The sequence below is a fragment of the Acinonyx jubatus genome, chromosome B3 (assembly GCF_027475565.1).
Source record: "Acinonyx jubatus isolate Ajub_Pintada_27869175 chromosome B3, VMU_Ajub_asm_v1.0, whole genome shotgun sequence".
NCBI classification, from domain to species: domain Eukaryota; kingdom Metazoa; phylum Chordata; class Mammalia; order Carnivora; family Felidae; genus Acinonyx; species Acinonyx jubatus.
The window spans coordinates 140289981-140310757 of record NC_069386.1 but is presented as its reverse complement, the minus strand read 5'-3'; positions in this window follow the sequence as shown (position 1 = coordinate 140310757).

Here is a 20777-nt window from a genome sequence, read left to right as displayed (position 1 = left end):
CTCTAGAAACGACTCCCGCAGAAACGACTGAGCAAGTGTGCAGAGGTGCAGAACGATGGCTGGGAGTCGGCAAACGGACAACTACGCTTCCCTGCGTTTACCCGGAGCCTGTCGCTGGCTCGCTTAGCCCACGCCGCAGAACCAAGCGCCTTATCGCGCCCGTTTACAGATGAGGAAACTGAGGCACGGAGATAACAGCCGGCGAGAAGCAGACCTGGGAGTTGGGCCGGGGGGCACTTCTTCTCCTTGCTGGGTCGCATTCTCCATTTCTCCCCACTCTCTTGCCCATCGGGACAGCACGGAACATGCAAAGAAAGGGTCAGGATTGAGCCGAGATCTTGGTCACACGGGTGACAGAGATCCCCCAGGAGGTTGGAGCATCACCTGGGCACAAGTTTCCGGTCTGCGGGTTATGGATCTCTCCCGCTGTAGATATGATAAGACCCACATGCCCCCGACGCTGGGCCTGGGAGGGGAGCACTGTGGTTGGTCGAGAACTCCGCACGGAAATCGGTTTGAGCTGACCCTCCACGGAAGAACTGGGTTTTCCTGCCCTGAGAGTAAGGCCTGCAAGCGGCTCCCGCCCAGCTCTTCAGCAAACACCAGGAGGGGGAGGATGTTGCCCCTATTCCTTGACCGAGATGCGGTGAGGTGCGGGCTCGCCGCAGGGAGTCGCCGTGAAGCCCGGAGAACTCCAGCCCCGCCATCCCGGTGCTCCCCGATGCTGTGGACCCGAGCAAGCCTTGCCCCTAGACACCAAGGCCCCACGGCCAGTGCAGCAGGTGCCTGTGCACCACCAACCAGGGACCGCGGGCGGCCATGTGAGTCCTGACGAGCCACAGCACAGCCACGGGAGGCAGGCAACTTGCAAGCCACAATGCGCCAGCCAAGTGACCCGTCCCCTCACAGGCCCACCAGTGGTTCAAGTCTGCAGATTTGGAGCCTACAGCATTCAAACTGTCCTATTTCCAAAGACACCAAGCAGCCCCGTCACACATTTGCGTGTCCCAAAGTTCCCTGTCCATTTGCTCAGAGGATAAGCGTGGCCAGCCAGAAGGGCCCACGAGGCTTCTGTGCTCGTTCTCAGGGTGAACCCACAAAACACCGTGCCTCCTCGGAGACCCCCGGACCCTAAAGCCTATTTCTCTGTCCTCAGGGCAGAGCGGCGGTAGGGGGGGGATGGGCAGCCTTCAGCCTCACCCCTCCCCCACTGCAGACGCTGTCATTTGCAAACCAGCAGGACCAGGATGGGGCCTTGAAAACTGCAATGCTGGAGTTCTTTCCATTCTTAAAGGGACCGAGCAACTCCAGCGGGGAGCAGCCCTGGGACCAAATACCACTTCCCCTTGGAGGGCACTTCTGTCCTCTTCCTGGGCTAAGCCGGCGCCACCCCGCACCCCAGGCTGGCAAAGGAGCCTCTGTGACCTCCTAGAGCCTGGGAAGGGGCTGGCACCCGATCCAACACCACTTGGAGGAGGTTTCTCTGGGGGTCCCTGGGGAAGCAGCTCAGACTTCGCCTTAGAAGTTATCGTGATTTCCTGGGTCCCGACAGAGTGTCACGTTCTTATTTCTACCCCCAGATCCTGCCATTCTTCCCTTTTACACATGCTTCAGCCAAGGTTCTCAGAAGCCCAGACACCTGCCCATATTTCCCCGGCTCTGAGATGAGGGCCAGTGTGTGGACAGCCAGGCCTACTCACTGCCCCAGCCAAGTCACTGGCTTGAAGAGCTCTTGGGGGACAAGGAACCCAGCGGCTGGGGCCCGGGACCTGCATGGGAAGGGGGTAGGGGGCGACTCACTGGGCTGGGTCCCGCAGAATAGTCTCTCCTGCTGTCACTGGCAGCAGGTCAGTGTCAACGGTCAAAGGTCAAAGGGAAAAGGGCACCACTCAGGACTAACCGGGGCACTTCCTGTACTTGGGCGCCAGGGAGCAAGAAAAGTCAGGGGCAGACAATTCTTCACAGTGTGACTTCTCCACTGAAAGGGACACAATTGTCGCAAAATTCTCATCCGATGAGACGCGCGTTTCAGGGGGCATGGAAACTATTCTCAATGAGTAGCAGTGTCCTCCCTCACCAGCCTCTTCTGTCTCCCCACAGCTATTGCCTTCCCTTCTGGAAAAGCAGAACCCAGGGCTCTGCCCGGTGCCAGGGACCAAGAGCGGCTCCTCCTCCGGTAACACGCAGCTTGAGTCCCTGTACCCTTGGGTCTAGGAAACGGTCAAGGTCCATCTCGTGGAGATAAAGCTGAGCCAGACAGAGCTTGTGTGTTGGGGTGAGGGGAGCTGCTGCATCACGTGACGCAGCCCAGGCCTTGTCTAGGAGTGCGATACCCAGTTTGGCATCCCATTAAGCCCTGACAGGACCCCCAGGACTCCACCGCCTCTGCTCGGACAGCCCAGAAGGCTGAAATCCGCCTGGGAAAGCAGAGGAGGCTCAGCCCCTATCTGGCTCCACCACCCCCTACCAAGGGCTAATAATTCACTGGTAACCATGAGCCTAGGGGGAGGGTCGACTAAGAGTCAAGTATCAATTCCTCTTGAAATGCAGAGTTTCCGATGGGGGGAGGTGAAAAACCAGGGCCTGGAGCGGTTTTGCTGCAGCCTTTCGGCAAATACTGGCCACCGAGCACAAAGTTGCCCGAGGACCGTAGATAACCCGCGGAACCGAGGGAATCGAGGCAATCCATGAATCACAAACCGTGGCGAATTGCGGTGAATCACAGTGAACTGTGCTGCAGGGAAATGCATCTAGGCAAAAAAGGGCCGGGAAGTGGGGAGCCAGGGCAGACTAGTGTGGCCAATTACGCCGCTGCAGGATTACGGCGTGGCAGATTGCGGGCAGCTGGCGAACCGCGGGCGACTGGCGGACCGCAGGCCATTGGCATACCCCTTCCTGGCAAGCGCAGCCTCCTCTTACAGGCCCACAAACTCTTGGCAATTCCTGAGTCTGAGGCGTGAATATCACCCTGGCTCCCACACTGCCCAGCAGCCCCCTCGCGGTGCAGCAGGGCTGTGCTCTGTTTGCTGAAAGGGTAGAGCTACAGGTGCCAACCCTACGCAGATCCCAAAACTCAGTAACTCAGATCCCTAGCCCAAAAGAGAAGGGTGCCACCAAGCCCATCCTCGGGGCAGATGAGGCCAGTCCCCAGTTGCTCCGGCTTCTGCTGGGGAGAGCCATTTGCAAAACTACGGGGCAGTGGGTGGGGGTAGCTCCACCGCTGGAGGTCGGGAGGTGAGTTGGTCTTTTCAATGCTAGCCTTTTTCTTCTGAAAGGAACAGGATGACCCCGGCAGGCGGTAAGGATGAAATTGACGGAATTCATCTAGGTGTGGCAGCTCTCCAACACCCCGCACTGGACACAGAGCAGACACAAGACGTTTAATAGCAATGCAGGCAAAGCCATTCTGGTTACACTAACCCCCCCAGAAGTGGGGAGACGCCAGCATGGTCACCTGCGCCCTATCGGCGGATCTGGAATTTTGTACTTCCTGAAGGGGTTGGTCCTGGCACACTAATGGTCCATAGTGTTTTCAGTAACTATACCATGACGTGTATTTCATTTATCCATTAGCACAATGCTAGGAAACGGGTCTTCGGTCCTCCAGTTTTGGAGAACCCCAAGCTGGCCCCTCTCAATCACGGGGCCAGTGTCAGGACCACACAAACCAGGAGGGAAAACAACTGGGGTTTCAGATGGGCTCTCAGCAGAACTGGATTCTTGGGATGCGACCCTCTGAACAGTTTCCCTAAATTAGGAGCGATTTCCACTGCAGACTTTCAGCAAATTTCAAAGTGGTGAACAAAGTCACCCAGGGACCACTGGGACTGGTGTGATTACCTGCAGATTCTTCACGATGCGATCCTGCAGACCAGAGAATCGCAGAGACCCATAAAGTCACAAACCAGGGTGAATGGTAGTAAATCACAGTGAGCTGTGCTACAGAGAACCTCCTCCAAGCAAAGAAGGAACAGGAAGCCAAGGGGATCGGGGCAGATCTGATGTGGCAATTAGAATACTACAGCATGACAGTACAGCAGACCACAGGCAACTGGTGGACCACGGGCAACTGGTGGACCACGGGCAAGTGGCGGACCGCGGGCACCCGGTGGACCGCGGGCAAGTGGCAGACTACGGGCACCCGGTGGACCGTGGGCAAGTGGAGGACCACAGGCACCCGGTGGACCGCGGGCAAGTGGAGGACCGCGGGCACCCGGTGGACCGTGGGCAAGTGGCAGACTACGGGCACCCGGTGGACCGCGGGCAAGTGGAGGACCACAGGCACCCGGTGGCCCGCGGGCAAGTGGAGGACCGCGGGCACCCGGTGGACCGCGGGCAAGTGGCAGACCCCAACGAGCAGCAGGTCATTCTCTTTGCCCAAAGGGGTAGCTAAAGGTCTTGGGAAGATGCTTCAAGTGCCGAGTCTCTCCCAGAGATCCCATTTCTTTGGACTCCAGGACTCAAAGAGGAGAGGGATACAGAGCTCATTTGCAGGGCAGACCCACCTCAGGCAGAGAAAGCCATTTGCAAAACAGTAAGGGGAGTACCGAGCCACCTTTGGATTTCAGTCGGCTTTTGCTTTTCCTCTAATTAAAGGAACAGAGCACCCCAAACCTGCTTTAAGGAGCTGCCCTAAGAATGAAATTAACCAAAGTTGTCCAGGAGAGGCTTCGCGATTGCTATATTCTTTCCCCCTCACTCCAGGTGGAAGGAGCCAGAAAACAGTCGCCTGGACCTGGGCAATGGTCACACCCCACTCCAAGAATTGGAGTCAAACCTGGCAAGTCATGGTGAACCGTGGCACAAACCGCAGTCGGCTAGGGGTGGGGCAGGGAGACCAGAGGAACTGCCGGTGAACTTCAGCATTCGTGCAGGATTAGGGTGCTGGCTGCTGCGGGACCGCGGGCCACTGGTGAACCACAGCCCAAGGGAAGTTGCCTCTCATAGGCCGACAGACTCTGCAATCCCTGTGTAGCGCCTGGCACATGAAAGTTCTCTTCACTTCCCAGCCACCGGCTGCCGGATCCTGCCCCGGGGTTAGCACTCTTAGAGGTCTTGGGGGAGCCCTGCAGGTGCAAAATCTTGTCAGGAATCCCAAAGCTCAATTTGACAGTAACCAGGGCTGAAAAACAAAAAAAAAAAAAGAATTGTGCCCTCTTGGAACCAAAGGGTGGGTCCCTTCTCATTTTTTGGGAGCGCTCTGCAGGTCCCAGGGCTCAAGCCTCCAGGAGACAGAGCCATTTACAAAGCAGCGGGAGGGCAGAAGGAATATGGTAATTCTCTCTGCGGTGTGGTCTTTTCCAACTCAGTGGGCCTTCTCTTAAAGGAGCAGAGTATCTCCAGGCTGGCTTAAAGGGGCAGCATAGCATTGGAACTTACCAAGTGCAGCCTGGGAGGGTGGTTGGGGGCGGGGGGTGGGGAAGTGCACATATTCATCCACTCTCTTCTTGATGGGGGTCCACAGAGCGGGGCCCACAGATTTTTGGAGTAAATTTTGGGGTAAATCATCCTTTCCTCTTATCTGAGGAGAGGGCAGTGCGGTACCCCTCCCTACACCCCACCCTGTGTGTCAGAGATTTGGGGGGGAGGGGGTACTAAGAGGGTCTGGTTGTATGGTGCTTTATTGAACTACAGTATCTATTGAACACAAAAGATCTAGAAATGAGTCTTGAAGTCTCTAGTTTTGTAGAATCCCAAACTGGTCCATCTCAGGCATAGGGAGGGCCGGTCACAGACACCCCCCTGGGGACGGTTTCAGGGCAAAGGTCTACAGCAATTCCTATGTCCCCCTTGGCCTTCCCCCCTCCAGCCTTTTAGCAAATATGCAAGGCACAGCACAGCTGTCAAGATGTGGACGCTAGCAGAAAAGTGAGTGTAGGACTCCCATGTCCCGAAGCACGGCCCTTGGCGGTTCAAGGTCGTGAAGCCCCATCCGACCTCGAGCACACCTGGGCACTGGAACACAGCTGGTGATGGGGAGCACCAGGAAAGATGGAGTGGTGGCCCGTGCCAGATGGCCAGCTGGGCAAGCACAACCAGTGACCGCGGCCCAGGGAAGCCAGCGCATCGCGGCACGGGGACCCGGTCGCGGCACGGGGACCCGGCACACCTCGGCACCGCCGGCTTCAGGCACTCTTCACCATACCCCAACAACAGATGTCACTGATGTGGGGTCTGGGGACCTCAGCGCATTTTAGCCCCCGTGTCACCAGGCAGCCCCACCGTGCATTGGAGCATCGAGATCCGCCTACCAGCTCAAAGGGGAAGTATGCTGGGCAAGAGGCACCACGTAGCCTCGGGGTGGCTCCTGCAGGCACCTGAGGGCCAGTTCCTAGCCTCAGCAGCCTGATCTTCAGTCCTACCTCCCCCACCCTCCCAACCCCCACCCCCAGACATTTTCTAACTAGTGTCACCAGGTAGGGGGCTTGGAAAATCTGCATCCTGTTTGTTGAAAGCTCCAGGGAGTGCCTGTGAGTACTTAAAGAAACAGCCCTGCCCCGTCTTAGAGGAACAGCCCAGAGCAACTTCTAGTACCGAACTCCATCTTCCCCTGGGGGCATTTAGCTTGCCTTCCACCTCCGAGGCTGAGCCACCGCCCCTGGTCCCAGGCTGGGAGAGGAGCTTCCATAGGAATAAGCCCTAGAGCGGGGCGCCTCCCTTGCCGCCTCTTGGGGACCGGGAGGAACCGCTTGTCCTCCAGCTCTGCCGTGAGGACAACTCCCCCGGGAGCCCGGGCGTCTGGTTGCTCCCAGCTCTTCAATTCACTGTGGTCTCGGAGGTGTTTGCTTCACATTTATCTCACTGAATCCTCACGGCAGTCCCTGCGGGTGTGTTTTCTGTTCCCCAACGTTATGGATGCCCACAGACAGAAAAGTGACTTCCTGCACTCGCAGCGCTGAGGTTCGGTCCCAGTCTCGTGCAGGACGGCCCCAGGCCTGTGTGCAGGCGAGGAGGGCCAGGAGGCAGGGTTGGGGACACAGAACACCCTGACACAGGACCCTGGAGACCAAGACGGGCTGGCCGCGGTAAGAAGCACTCAACCTTGGACGTTGAGGCTGTGGGGTAGGGGTACAAGCCCTGGATGGGGAAGGGAGCCTGGGGGCGGGGAGGGGGAGCACGGCAGGCAGAAGGGCTTGAATATTCTAGCAAGGTTCACACCCCTAAAGTCCTTTATGACTGAAGATCCCCACTCCAAGATTTCGTGTGCCATTAGGATGCAAGGCGTCCCTGGAGAACACGTAAGAGAATGTGTCACGTAGAAGATGCCAGGAGCCAGGATGTGATGAGTGACAAGCATAGGGGACCAGACAGCTCCCCGTGGACAACTGAGGCAGAGGCGTTGCTGGCAGGAGCGCAGTCCTTCCTCCTGCACGGTCGGAAAGCTCCCGAAAGCAGCACTGACGTTCCCCGGAGTATCATCTCATTTAATTCTCCCAGCAGCCCAATCAGGGAACTGTCATAATATTTTAACCTTTAAGACAATTACAGGAATAATTCTTGTTTCTTATTAAAGAAAGAAAAAGAAAGAAAGAAAGAAAGAAAGAAAGAAAGAAAGAAAAGACAAGACAAGCACAAACAACACAAAGCCAAAGAACACAGTGGTGTGTGAGCATGAAAAGTGTGATTTCTTACCTGCTTTCTGAACTCCGGACCCTCAGCCTGCTCATTGGGCAGGTGTGGGGGGGGGATCCCTGGACCAGTAGGGTTTCCCGGTGGGATGGGGATGGGAAGGTGGTCTGAGGGGGGAGGAGCACCTCTCCCTCATAGAGCTCCCATCACCACTGGAGGGTCAGGGGCACACTCAATTCCAGGGTTTCCTTCAAATTCTTTCATGCAAGGTGGAAGGCTTTCCTTGTGGCCCAAGCGGAGGACCTCTGGCATCCTCTGTGTTTTGTGAAGGCAGTTTCCCCTCCCAGATCACCTCTGACGAGAGGGTAGATCTCAGAGAGCTTGGGGAGGAGAAGGGACTTTGCAGACTTTGGGACATGCTTCTTCTTCCTCCTAAGGCAAGTTCACGGTCCCTCCCTCCCTGCATCCTCCCTCTAGAAATGCAGGAAGAGGCCCAAATATTTGATGGGCCCTCCTAGGTCTGAAACTGAATGGGATGGTCCCCTGGGGTGCCAGCTTCTGGGGGCAGATGTGCAGATTTGCTGTCAGCAGAGGAGGACACGAGAGACAGCTGCTTCCAGTGCAAAGTACTCTGCTGAGCAGAGATCCAGGGCCTGGGGGGCGGTGGGGGGGGGGCTGACTTCCAGCTCTTTTCCCTCCTCCTCGGCCAGGTGTCTGGCCCAACCTTGACCCAGGACCCTGGTCAGACAGGGCCTGAGAACATTTTCATTTCCCTGCCGGGGGTGTCTCTGCAGGAACCAAAGTGGCTGCTGCCCCAGGCGGGACTTCCGGAAGTGGGGGCGGGGTGGAGGATGGGGTGCGGGGTACGGGCTGTGCCAATTGCCGGGATCCCAGTGCCTCCCCACCCGGTGGCCCCCAGTGGTCCAGGAGACCAGCGACACCCCAGATGGGGCGTAAGGGTAAGGAAGGCAGGAGGGGGAAGGGAAGCCGGGCTTCCTGGAGCATGGTCTGGCACCAGTTCTGTGCCAGGCCCTGGGTAAACTGTCCCGGACGGGACATGCTCCTACAAGGACCCAAAACCACGCAGCACCAGAACTTGGACTCTGGCACCTTCTTTCTTCTAATTCTTCTTCAGGCACAGAGATCTAGACATGTCTGCTTCTCAGATGGAACCCTTAGGTCGGGATGAGCACCCACGAGCCAGGATTGGCCTGGGCAGCAGGCACTGGGCACAGGGACACCAATCACTGGTGCCCCTCAGCGATATGACCCGCAGACATCGCCAGCCCAACATCCTCTGAGAGTAAAAGAAGGAGACAGTGGAGGGGACACTTGTTGGGGGCTTTCTAGGTGCAGGGTGGGAGGGGGCCCTGCGACAGGTGTTGAGAGGAAGGGCCCCCAGCTGCGGGATGTCGGAGGATGGGGTGCCCCAGAGCAGCCCAGGGACTGCGGAGGGACAGGCCGTGTGCCTGGGAGGTGCGACTCCTCCCCATCCATTTCATTTCGTGCCTGTGTCTGGAGCCTTCCCCAGTCCTCTGCCAACACGTTCAGAAGGATGGGTTCCGTCCTGTGGTGACACTGCCACCCCCTGCCCCTGCCAACCCCCATGCCCAGCAGCGTGCTGGAGACAAGCCCGGGACGGAACCAGCTCCCACTGAGGCCTCTGGAGAGTCGTGCGGTTTTAATGTATCCTTGCTGAGCGTAACTCGTCCTGTGTATATGAGAACAGCGGACAGTAGAGAAGACGGCGAGGAAATGGGAAAATAGCTGGCAAGTGGAATGTTCCAGCTCTAAGTACACTCGGTGACAGATATTTATTGGTCTATACCTGGGGGAGGAAGGGGGTTCTGAAACCAGCACACTCCTCTGTGTTTTGCTTTGTTTGTTTTGTTTGTTTTGTTTGTCAGAGGCTCCAGAGAACAGCCTTACAGCCAGCCACAGGACTATCCAGAAGTTTCTCTTTCCCACTGAGACCCTCCTGCAGGTTGGGTTCTCCTGGGCAGGGCCACAGGTGCCCTGTAAGCCTTTGACAGCCTGTTCCAGCAAAATTAAATCTAAAAGTGATGTGGATGAAAGATGTTTGTGTTTATCTGTTGGTGTTTCTGGAAACGTCTGTGTCCTGTAACATATGCACTAGCCTCATCCTGAGCCTCTCTTGGTCATCCTGAGAGCCCCCCCCCCCTCCGAGATACTGCCCCAGGGGGAACACTTAGGACCCTCACCCTTCCACCCTCTGGTGAACCCTCACTTAGCCAGTGGTACTCCCTTCGTACCTCCTCCCTTCCACTGTCCCCCTCCTGGGAAACCACTGATCTGCCTTCTCTCTGGATAGATTAGTTTGCATTTGATCGGGTTTTATAAAGATAGAATCGTACAGTGTGTATGAGGCTCTCTCTTGCCATCATTGTATTTTTTAAGTTTCTTTTTATGTTTTGAGGGGGAGGCGGGGAACAGAGAGAGAAAGAGAATCCCAAGCAGGCTCAGCACTGTCAATGCAGAGCCCGATGCGGGGCTCGAACTCACAAACCGTGAGATCATGACCCAAGCGGAAGTCAGACGCTTAACCCACTGAACCACCCAGGTACCCCTTGCCATCATTGATTTGAGAACCACCCAAGTTGTGGCCTCTGTGAACAGTTCCTTCCTTTTGTGTTACCGCGTAGTATTCCATCGTACGGGTACATCATACTGGGTTTATCTGTTTACCTGCTGCTGGACATTTGAGTTGTGCAAATCTTGCGTGGAAATGTGCTTGTCTTTCTCGTGGGCAATGCGTGTACAGGAGTGGACTGGCTGTGGCGGATGTCTTTCATTTCTTTTTATTTAAAAAAACATTTTTGTTTCTTTATTTTTGAAAGGGGGGCAGATAGAGAGGGAGACACAGAATCCAAGGCAGGCTCCAGGCTCCGAGCTGTGAGCACAGAGCCCGACGCGGGGCTTAAACCCATGAACTGGGAGATCATGACCTGAGCCGAAGTCGGACGCTTAACCGACTGAGCCACTCAGGCGCCCCATCTTTCACTTTTTCAAAAACTGCCAGACTGTTTTCTAAAGCATTTATACCATTTCACATTCCTGTCAGCAACGCACTGCTGTTCAGGTTCCTCACTCAAACTTGATATGGCCAGTCTTTATAATCTTTGCCGTTTTTTTTTTTATCCTTAACTATGAGGCTTTTATGTTTTCCTATAGAGTTTAGATTTTATCCTTAATTAAATGATATTGTGTCATATTGCACAAACTCCACCCAAATATCTTCCCAGTTTGGGGGTTTTTTTAAATGTAATTTATTGTCAAGTTGGCTAACAAAGAGTGTATACAGTGTGCTGTTGGATTCGGGGGTAGATTCCCGTGATTCATCGCTTCCATACAACACCCAGTGCCCATCCCAACAAGTCCCCTCCTCAATGCCCATCCCCCATTTCCCCCTCTCCCCACACCCCCATCAACCCTCAGTTTGTTCTCTGTATTTAAGAGTCTCTTATGGTTTGCCTCCCTCCTTCTCTGTTTGAAACTATTTTTTCCCTGCCCCTCCCCCACGGTCTTCTGTTAAGTTTCTGAGGATCCACATATGAGTGAAAACATGTGACATCTGTCTTCTCTGCCTGACTGATTTCACTCAGCATAATACCCTCCAGTGCCATCCACGTTGCTGCAAATGGCAGGATTTCATTCTTTCTCATTGCCAAGTAGTACTCCACGGTATGTATAAACCACATCTTCTTTTTTTTTTTTTAATTTTTTTTAATGGTTATTTATTTTTGAGAGAGAGGAAGAGACTGAGCGGGAGCAGGGGAGGGGCAGAGAGAGAGGGAGAGAGAGACACAGAATCCAAAGCAGGCTCCAGGCTCCGAGCTGTCTCTAGGAGACAGAAGATCTGATCTCTGTGCTGAGAGCAGAGAGCCCCATGCGGGGCTTGAACTCACAAACCATGAGATCATGCCCTGAGAAGTCAGATGTTTAACTGAACCACCCAGGCGCCCCAGTCTTTTTTTTTTTTCTTTTAAGTTAATTTATTTGGGGAGAGCACAAGCCGGAGAGGGGCAGATACAGAGAGAATCCCCAGCAGGCTCCATGCTGTCAGCTCAGAACCCAATGTGGGGCTAGAACTCACGAACCATGAGACCACAACCTGAGCCGAAACCAAGAGTCTGAAGCTCAACCACTCAACCGATGGAACCACCCAGGCACTCCCAGGCACCCCTAATCTTTGACATTTTAGTAGCTATGTAGCAGTCTTTCATCATGGTTTTAATTCACATTTCCCTGATAAATAAAGATGTTAGCCAAGTTTTGTGTGCTGATTTGCCACCCTATATCTTCCTTCTTTTCTTGTTAGTAAGCTTTGAGCGTCCTTGTGTATTCCAGAAGCCAGTTTGGTTGTTTTTGTGTTTTCAAATATATGTTTTGCTTTGCAAGTACTTTCCCCTGGTGTGTGGCTTAAAAGAGTTTTTGGAACAGAAGTTTTTAATATTGATGAAGTCCGTTTATCAATGTGTTCTTTTATGGTGTCTTAATTAAGAAATCCTAAATCAAGCTCAGGAACACTTCTGCCTGTGTGTTCTTTTAAAAGTTTTGTAGTCTTAGGTTTTACGTTAGGGTCTATGACGCATCTTGTATTAGAGTTCATTTCTGAATGGAGAGATCTAATTTCTCCAGCACCATTTGTTGAAAAGATCATCCTTTTTTTTTTTTTTAGAGGTTCTATTTTTATTATTTAAAAAACATTTTTTTAAATGTTTATATATTTTTGAGAGAGAGACAGAGCGTGTGTGGGAGAGGGGCAGAGAGTGAGGGAAACACAGAATCTGAAGCAGGCTCCAGGCTCTGAGCTGTCAGCACAGAGCCCGACACGGGGATCGAACCCACGTACCGTGAGATCATGACCTGACCTGAAGTTGGACACCTAACTGACTGAGCCACCCAGGTGCCCCTAGAGGTTTTATTTTTAAATCGTCTCTGTGGGGCTTGAATTCACAACCCCCGAGATCAAGAGTGATGTGCTTCACGGACTAAGCCAGTCAGGTGCCCCAAGACTATCCTTTCTTCACTGACTTGCCTTTGCACCTTTTGTCAAATATCAGGACTCCGTGTACGTGTGATCTGTCTCTGGATTCTCTGTTCTATCTCCTTGATGTGTTCTGTCTCTCTTTTTACCCACATCACACTGTTTTAGTTAGTCTAGCTTTATAATGCGCCCTGAAATCGGGAAGTGTTAGTTTTGTTTTCCTGAGTTGCTTTGGCCATTATTCTAGGTCTTTTCAATTACCATATAAATTTTTGCATCAGTTTAGAATGAATTTATCAATGACTAGTTTTAACAATCCTGCTGAGATTTTGATTGAGATTGTATTGGTATAGTGACTAATTTGGGCAGAAATGACTGACGTCTTACCAACACTGAGGCTTCCAACCCACGGACGAAGCGTGGCTTTGTTTATTTACATCTTCGATTTCTCTCGAGAGTTTTGTAGGTTTCCTCGGGCAGATTTTCCACATCTTTTGTCAGATTTATCTCCACGAATATGTTTCGATGTTATTGTAAATGGCATTTTTCACTTCAATTTATGATTATTTGTTGTCAGTGTATAGAAAAACAATTCATTTTTTATATTGATCTTTTAATCTGCAATCTCGCTAAACTAACCTATTGATTCTAGGGGCTTTATTATCCTGGATTCTGTGAGATTTCCAACATCGATGATCATACCCTCTGCAAATACAGTTTCACTTCTTTCTTTCCAATCTGAATGCCTTTTACTTTTTTTATTTACTTATTTATATTTTGAAATAGAGAGGCTAATACAGACTCCAGTACAATGTTGAATATAAATGGTGAGAAGAGACATCCTTGTCTTGTTAATGTTCTCAGGGGGGAAACATTCAGTCTTTCACCGTTAAGTACCATATTAGCTGTAGGATTTTTATAGCCGCTCTTTGTCACGGTGAGGAAGTGACTATTCCTAGTTTGCTGAGAGTTTTTATCACAAATGGATGTCGAGTTTAATTAAATGCTTTTTCTGAGTTCATTAAAATGTTCTTACGGTTTTTCCTTTTTTAGTGCATTAATATGGTGAATTACATTGATTGATTTTTCAAATGTTAAACCAATCCCGCATTCCTGGAATAAACTCCATTTGCTCATGAATATTTTCCTTTTTATACATGTGTTTGATTCAGTATGCTAAAATCTTGCTGAGGAGTTTTGCGTCGGTGTTAATGAGGGATATTAGCCTGCAGTATCCTTTTCTTGTACTGTGTTTATCTGTTTTTCATATCAGGTTAATGCTGGCCTCATGGAATTAGCTGGGATGCATTCCTTCCTCTTGGATTCTCTGAAGAGCTTATGTAGAAGTGGTATTATTTCTTCCTCAAACGTTTGATGGAATTCTCTGGTGAAACCATGTGATCCTGGAGTTGTCTGTGCAGGAAAGTTTTTAACTACAGATTCAATTTCTTAAATATATATACAGCTATTTAGATGATCTGGGTTTTGTTTTTGTTTTTATTTTTGAGTGAACTTTCAGGGCTTCTTAGGAAGCATTTTTCCATATACATTGCAGAATTTATAGGCATAGAGCTGTTCATAATATTCCTTCAATATCCTATTAATGCCTAGAGCTGTGCTGTGATGTCTTCTCTGTCATTCCTGATATTGACTTTTCTGATTTTTCTCTCTTTTTTTCCTAGTCAGACTGGCTAGAGGTTTATCAATTTTATTGATCTTCCAAAGAATCAAGCTTTCGGTGTCATTGATTTTTCTCTATCATTTTTCTGTTTTAGAGTTCACCGATTTCTGTTTTGATCTTAATTATTTCCTTTCTTCTGTTTACTATGAGTTTAATTGGCTGTTCCTTTTCTAGTTTATTAATTTGGACGTGGAGGTCATCGATCTGAGACCGTTCTTTTTAACCCAGGCACTCAGTGCTATAAATTTCTGCCTCGCCACAGCTTGAGAGACATCCACAAATTCACCTAGGCTGTATTTTAATTTTCATTCAATTCCAAATGCTCGCTACTCTCCCCTTTTTAATTTCTCGTTGACTCGTGAGTTATTTAGAAACGCGTTATGTAGTTCCCCCAGACCTCTTTCTGTTATTGATTTCTAATTTCATTCCCCCGGGGTCAGAGAATATGCTTTGTATGGCTCGAATCCTTTTAAATATACCGATACTTGTGTTACGGGCCAGGGTATGATCTATCTTTGTAAATGTTCCATGCGCACTTGAAGGAATGTACATCCTGCAGTTGCCGGTGGAGAGTTCTATAAATGTCAGTCATGTCAAGTTGGCTGACCGCGCTGTTCGAGTGTGCTATATCTGTGCTGATATTCTGCCCACTTGCTCTCTCAGTTACGGAAACAGGGCTATTCAAGTACCCAACTATAATCACAGATTCGGCTATTTCTCCTCGTGATTCTCTGAGTCTTTGTTTTAGGTATTTTGAAGCCCTGTTACTAGAAGTACACGTGTTCAGGACTGTTATGTCTTCTTGATTAATGACTCCGTTATCATTATAAAATGAACTGGTTTTTAGCCCTAGCGCTGAGAGCTTCTTGTCTGAGATTGATAGAGCGATGTGAACTTCCTTCTGATTAGTGTCAGCATGGGATAGCTTTTCCAACCTTTTCTTTCACCTTTCACCTGTCGGCGTCTTTACGCTTAGGAGCCTTCGTTTCAAGCGACGTGGGCTCTTGATCATCTGTTAAGGGGGGTGTTCAGACCGATGACATTTAATACGATTCTTGATCTTACTTAAGTGTAAGCCTATCATCGTTCTATTTGCTTTCCATTTGATTGACTGGTTCTTTGTTCTTCTATTCCTGCATTCGTGGGACCAGTTGTTACTTTTATTATTCTGGTTTATCTCCTCTGTAAACTTACTAGCTGTAACTCTTCGTGTTGTGATTTCAGTCATTAGGCAGGGCTTACAGTACTCACCATCAATTAACTTATCCCAGTCGGCCCTCTGCTATGTACCCCTTCCGATACAGTACAAGAACTTTACCCACTACACTTTTGTCTCCCCTACCCCCAGCCCCCGTGCTGTTGTCATAAATTTTACTTGTACATACATTACAAAACCTACAATAAGGGTTCATATTTTAACTGTCAATTCTCTTTGAAAGAAATGGAGAGAATAAACAAAAACAAAAACAAAAACAAAAACAAAAACCATCTTCGGGGCGCCTGGGTGGCTCAGTCGGTTGAGTGTCCAATTTTGGCTCAGGTCATGATCCCGTGGTTCGTGAGTTCGAGCCCCAGGTCGGGCCCTGTGCTGACAGCTCAGAGCCTGGAGCCTGCTTCAGATTCTGTGTCTCTGTCTCTCTCTGCCCCTCCCCTGCTCATGCTCTGCCTCTGTCTCAAAAGTAAATAAACATTAAAAAAAATTTTTTTTTAAAAACCAATCTTGACTATTTACTTACGTAGTTACCATTTTTGGTGTTCTTTCATTTACAGAGATCTGTCTTTCTGTCTAATGCTATATTTTCCTTTTGCCTGAAGGACTTCCTTGACATTTCTCGAGGTGTGGATCTGCTGGCAATGAACACGTGCAGCCTCCGTATGTCTGAAAAAGGCATTTATTCCGCCTTTGTTTGTGCAAGATATTTTCACCAGTTGCATCAGTGAAAATATTCAAAGTGGACAGTTTTTCCACCTTTCAGTCCTTAAAACTTGGTCTCCGTTTTCTTGTTTGCGTTGTTTCTAGTAAGAATTCTCCGTTCATCCTTATTTCTAATTCCTCTCTACTAACACGTTTTTCCCCCCAACTGTATTTAAGATTTTTTTTTTTTTTTTTTGCTATTTATTTTTGAGACAGAGACAGAGCGTGAGTGTGGGAGGGGCAGAGAGGGAGGGAGACACAGAATCGGAAGCAGCTCCAGGCTCTGAGCGGTCAGCCCAGAGCCCGACGCGGGGCTCGAACTCACGAGCCCTGAGATCATGACCTGAGCTGAAGTCGGATGCTTAACCGACTAAATCACCCAGGTGCCCAGGGTGTAGCTTTCTTCTTGCGCTTGTGCTTAGGGTTCGTTGAATTCCTTGAACCCGAGGGTTTACATCAAATTTGGGGAAGTGTTGACCATTATGTTTTCATGTATTTTTTCTGTTACTCCCCCCCACCCATTTTAGAGTCTTCAGTTACCTCTGTGTTAGGTGGTTTGAGATTGTCCCACAACCCATTGATACTATTTTAATTTGGGAGATTATTTTCCCTGTGCGTTTTATTTGGGGTAGTTTCTATTACTAAATCTTAAAGTTCATTTATGTTTTTTATTCTACAGTGTTTCATCTGCCAGTAATCTCACCCCGTGTAAATTTCATCACGTACATTGTAGTTTTCATCTTTAGAAGTCAATTGGGCTCTTGGTTTGTATCAATCATGTCTCTACTTAACCTTGTGAACCTATGGGGTACAGTTACAATGACTGTTTCAATGTCTTTTTCTGCTGTGTATGTTCCAGGTCCGTTCTGATTAATGAATTCGCCCCCTCATTGTGGGTCGTGTGCCCTTGCCTCTTTGAATCCTGGGAAACTTTGATTGGATGCAGGCATTATGGATTTTACCTTGTTTGGTGCTGCATATCTCTGTATTCCTATAAATATTTGGGACTCTCTTCTGGGACTCAGTCAAGTTACCTGGAAACAGCCTGATCTTCTGCATTTTGGTTTTCTAATTTGCTGGGCAGGTCTGAGGTGGCATGAGTCCAGGCCCAAGTGTTTACCACTGCGGAGGCAATTCTACCCATTACCCTGTGAATATGAGTTTTTCCAGTCTGGCTGGTGGAAAGAGATACTCTCCCCAAGGCTTTGTGAGCGCTGGGATCGTTCCCTCCGCTCTTTTGGGGTGGTTTAAGATTTTTTTTTAAATTTTTTAAATGTTCATCTATTCTTGAGAGAGAGAGAGAGAGAGCAGGGGAGGGACAGAGAAAGAAGGAGACACAGAATCCGAAGCAGGCTCCAGGCTCTGAGCAGTCAGCACAGAGCCCGACGCGGGGCTCCAACTCACAAGCCGTGAGATCATGACCTGAGCTAAAGTCGGACACTTAACGGACTGAGCCGCCCAGGCGCCCCAAGAATTTTTTTTATTCCTGGATTTGAGCAAGTTGCTTTCCCAACCTATTTTTCAGGCAGGTGCTGTTCAGTCCTCTGCTGGACACTCGAGGGGACCCCCGCAGCCCACAGGGGTCTCTCTCCCCACATGGCACAGCTCTGAAAGTTTCAGATTCCAGCTCTCGGCTCCTCCTCCTGGCCTCAGGGGACCCCAGGTGCCGCCTCAGTTTCCCCTGGCTGCAGCCTGGAAACTTCCCGCCGCCAGGAAGGAGGCTGGGCCAATCGTAGGACTCCACTCATGTGCTTACCAACTTCCAGTGACAGCCAGAACCTTGGTGTTTTTGGTGGTTTCACAGAGAAGAGCAAATCTGTTCCCCATCACTCTGTCTTGACCAGCAGTGGAAGTCCAGAACATTACTGAGATGTCTGCCAACCTCCCCAGTGACCACCTTGCCTGCCCGCTGTCCCCACGGCTTTCATCATATAGATTCTGTTCAGCCTGACAAGGAGGAAACCTGCTCGCGGCTGTGAAAACAGCCTCCTTACGTTCTCCAGAAAACCAAGAAACTGTCCAGGCACCTGCGGCTGTTTGGGACAGGGGACCGAGTCTGGGAGAGGGGCAGAGTGGGGCCAGGCTCCCCTGGCGTGTGATCTGTTCCCGCGGGTCCCTCTTGCTGCGGCGGGAGCCCCAGGGAGGCCTGGAAGCCCCCGCCCTCGCCCTGTCGGAGCCCGTCAGGACAGAAGGGCCAGCCCAGGGCTGAGGCAGGGCGGGCCGGGGCCTCACGCGGCCTAGAGTTTGCACTGTCCGACTCAGGGGAGCTGCCAAGGTATCAGTTAATCCCCACAAGAGGCCGGTAAGGGTGGGTTCTTGGCCCCATTTTACAGGTCAGGAGCCAGAGTTCCCGAGTTACTCAGCTGACACATGAGGCAAGCTGAAGGGCCAGCCTGAAGCTGTCCTGTGTTCCAGCCATGAGCGTCCTCTCCTCTGCCCTTGAGCGCTCAAAACCTCCACTCCCCCCGTTGCCTGGCTGAGTGGCCTCCAGGGGGGGTCACGGACCCCGGACCCTAGCTTCTGGCCCGCAGCCGTGTGCCCGTACGGAGTGGGGACCGTGAAGAACTTCCTGTCTTCCTCCAGGCCCTATAAGTAGAACAAAGCCACTGTTCCCTCCTGGCATCTGAGATGACTAATGAAAGATTGAGGGACGTTGGCCTGGGACTGGGGCAAGGGTCTATCCTAAATAGGTCATGTTCAGTCCCCGGCAGGATACTCTGTGCCCTGGAGCTAGAGACGTGTGGGTCTAAAATTGGAAGGCGTGGAGGTGGCCTTGACTTTTTCCGGCCTCGGATCATCTACCCCCGCCTTCAGCTGGGAAGGATCTGACAGGTGGTCCCGGCCCCTGGACCTATGTGCCTGGATTCCTGTGCTCTCAGCAGAGGCCCTAAAATAGACCCAGACATGACACACTGTGCCCGCTGCGCCCTGCCTCCCTGTGAGGGGCCTTGGGGTTTCCTAGCGGACTCTTAGGGCTAACTCCTCGGGTCCCCGAGCCTGCGGCAGAGAAGGGGAGCGTGGGCGCCGGGCGGGCCTGCCCTGTGCTTCTGCTGGGCTGCTTTTTACCTGTGGGTTTGGGGCAAGCCACCTACTCATGTTCTCGTTTGTTCGTTTTTCTGCTCGTCAGTCTGCGGGGCCTGGAGACTCGCCCTTCTCCCGACTGTCTAAACTTGCCGTCCCTTTCGTTCCCAGACTCCCACAGACATCACTTAATTTCCTCCATCCACCCAGAACACCCAGCATTCTGCTGTGTACAAATCCACCCCGGGCTCTGAAGCCTGCGATTCACTTCTGCCTAGAGCCGCTGTCCTCTGCTGGGTCTTAAACGTCCCCGCTGACAAAGGGGAGGCAGAGCCGAGGCCGCCTGCTTTCCCTGACGGAGCTCAGGACCCGTGACTCGTGCTCCGTCATCGTAGACGGCTCCGGGGGTCCAGCGGGGGCTTCGTCTGGCGGGGGTAGCTTTTACTGACGGCAAACCGCACGCGCGTGTCGGTGCCCGATTCTTACAAGAACCAGGCGACACGGCTCACGGTCCCTTCACAGCCGAGGGTAGCGAGGCGCACCGCTCGGAAACAGTGTGCTCAAGTCCACACGGCCCATCGTGGTCAGATTTGGCCCTTGTACCCAGTTCCGTCTCGGTCCAAAATGCCCGCGCTGCCCCTCCAGGGCCGTAGAGACTGCTAATAATGACTCCTTATTCCTAGCCTGAAGCCACCAGCTGCCGAGATGTTGAACGAGAGCTTCCTGGCTCCGCGTCCCATGTCCCAGGCTATTTTAGGTGTCAGGAATTCGTGCATATTTAGCATGTGGCCAGGACCACTGGAGAGTCTCTCCTGCCCTGCCAGGATTGCTCAGCCCCACTCCAAGACCCTCTTCCATCCCCTGGTGGGCCGGGGTGGGACGGTGGCGGTCTTCCCCTGAAAACCCCTATCCCTGGAGAAGGTCAGGTGGCTCAGAGCCCAGGACCCGTGGACATGCTCTGACCTTCTGCTCATGGCCCGTAACCTCTGGATGGCTCCGGGAGGTTTCTCTAAAGTGGTGGCCTCCTTTAGACCATAGGAGCCGGCCAAATAGCTGCTGATCCTCTGTCTGGGAAGCCTGGTGGCTCTTACTCTGCCCTAATGTGACTCTTCGGGCACACTCTCCATCTGCAGTTTCTGAACAGCGCCTCATTTGTGTTCATTTTCGGGCTGGGGGAGTAGGGGCCGCGGGATGGGGGCTTGGCGTGTTGGGGCCCCGCGTTGTCAGTAAGCGGCTGTGTGCTGTCTCCACACACGCCGTCCCTCATGCGTTGACCAGCCAGCCCTGCGAGGAAGGTCTCCTATCCCCATTTCACAGAAGAGGGTACCAGGACCTCCAAGAGACCGGCCGCGCCCACCGTCTTCGAATTCGGGCTCGCGTCTGTCTAAAGTCCACAGAGCTTCTCGCCTTGGAGATTCAGAAATGTCCACCTTTCAAATCCTCCACCAAAGCAGACGGTCAAGGGCAGCGCTGATGCGGCACGTGCCAGGTCCCAAGCTATTTTCAGGCCCCGCTTGGGCTACAGGCACGCCAGCACTTTCGACAGGTGGCGGGACCACCCCCAACGTCCCCTGCCTTGAGGG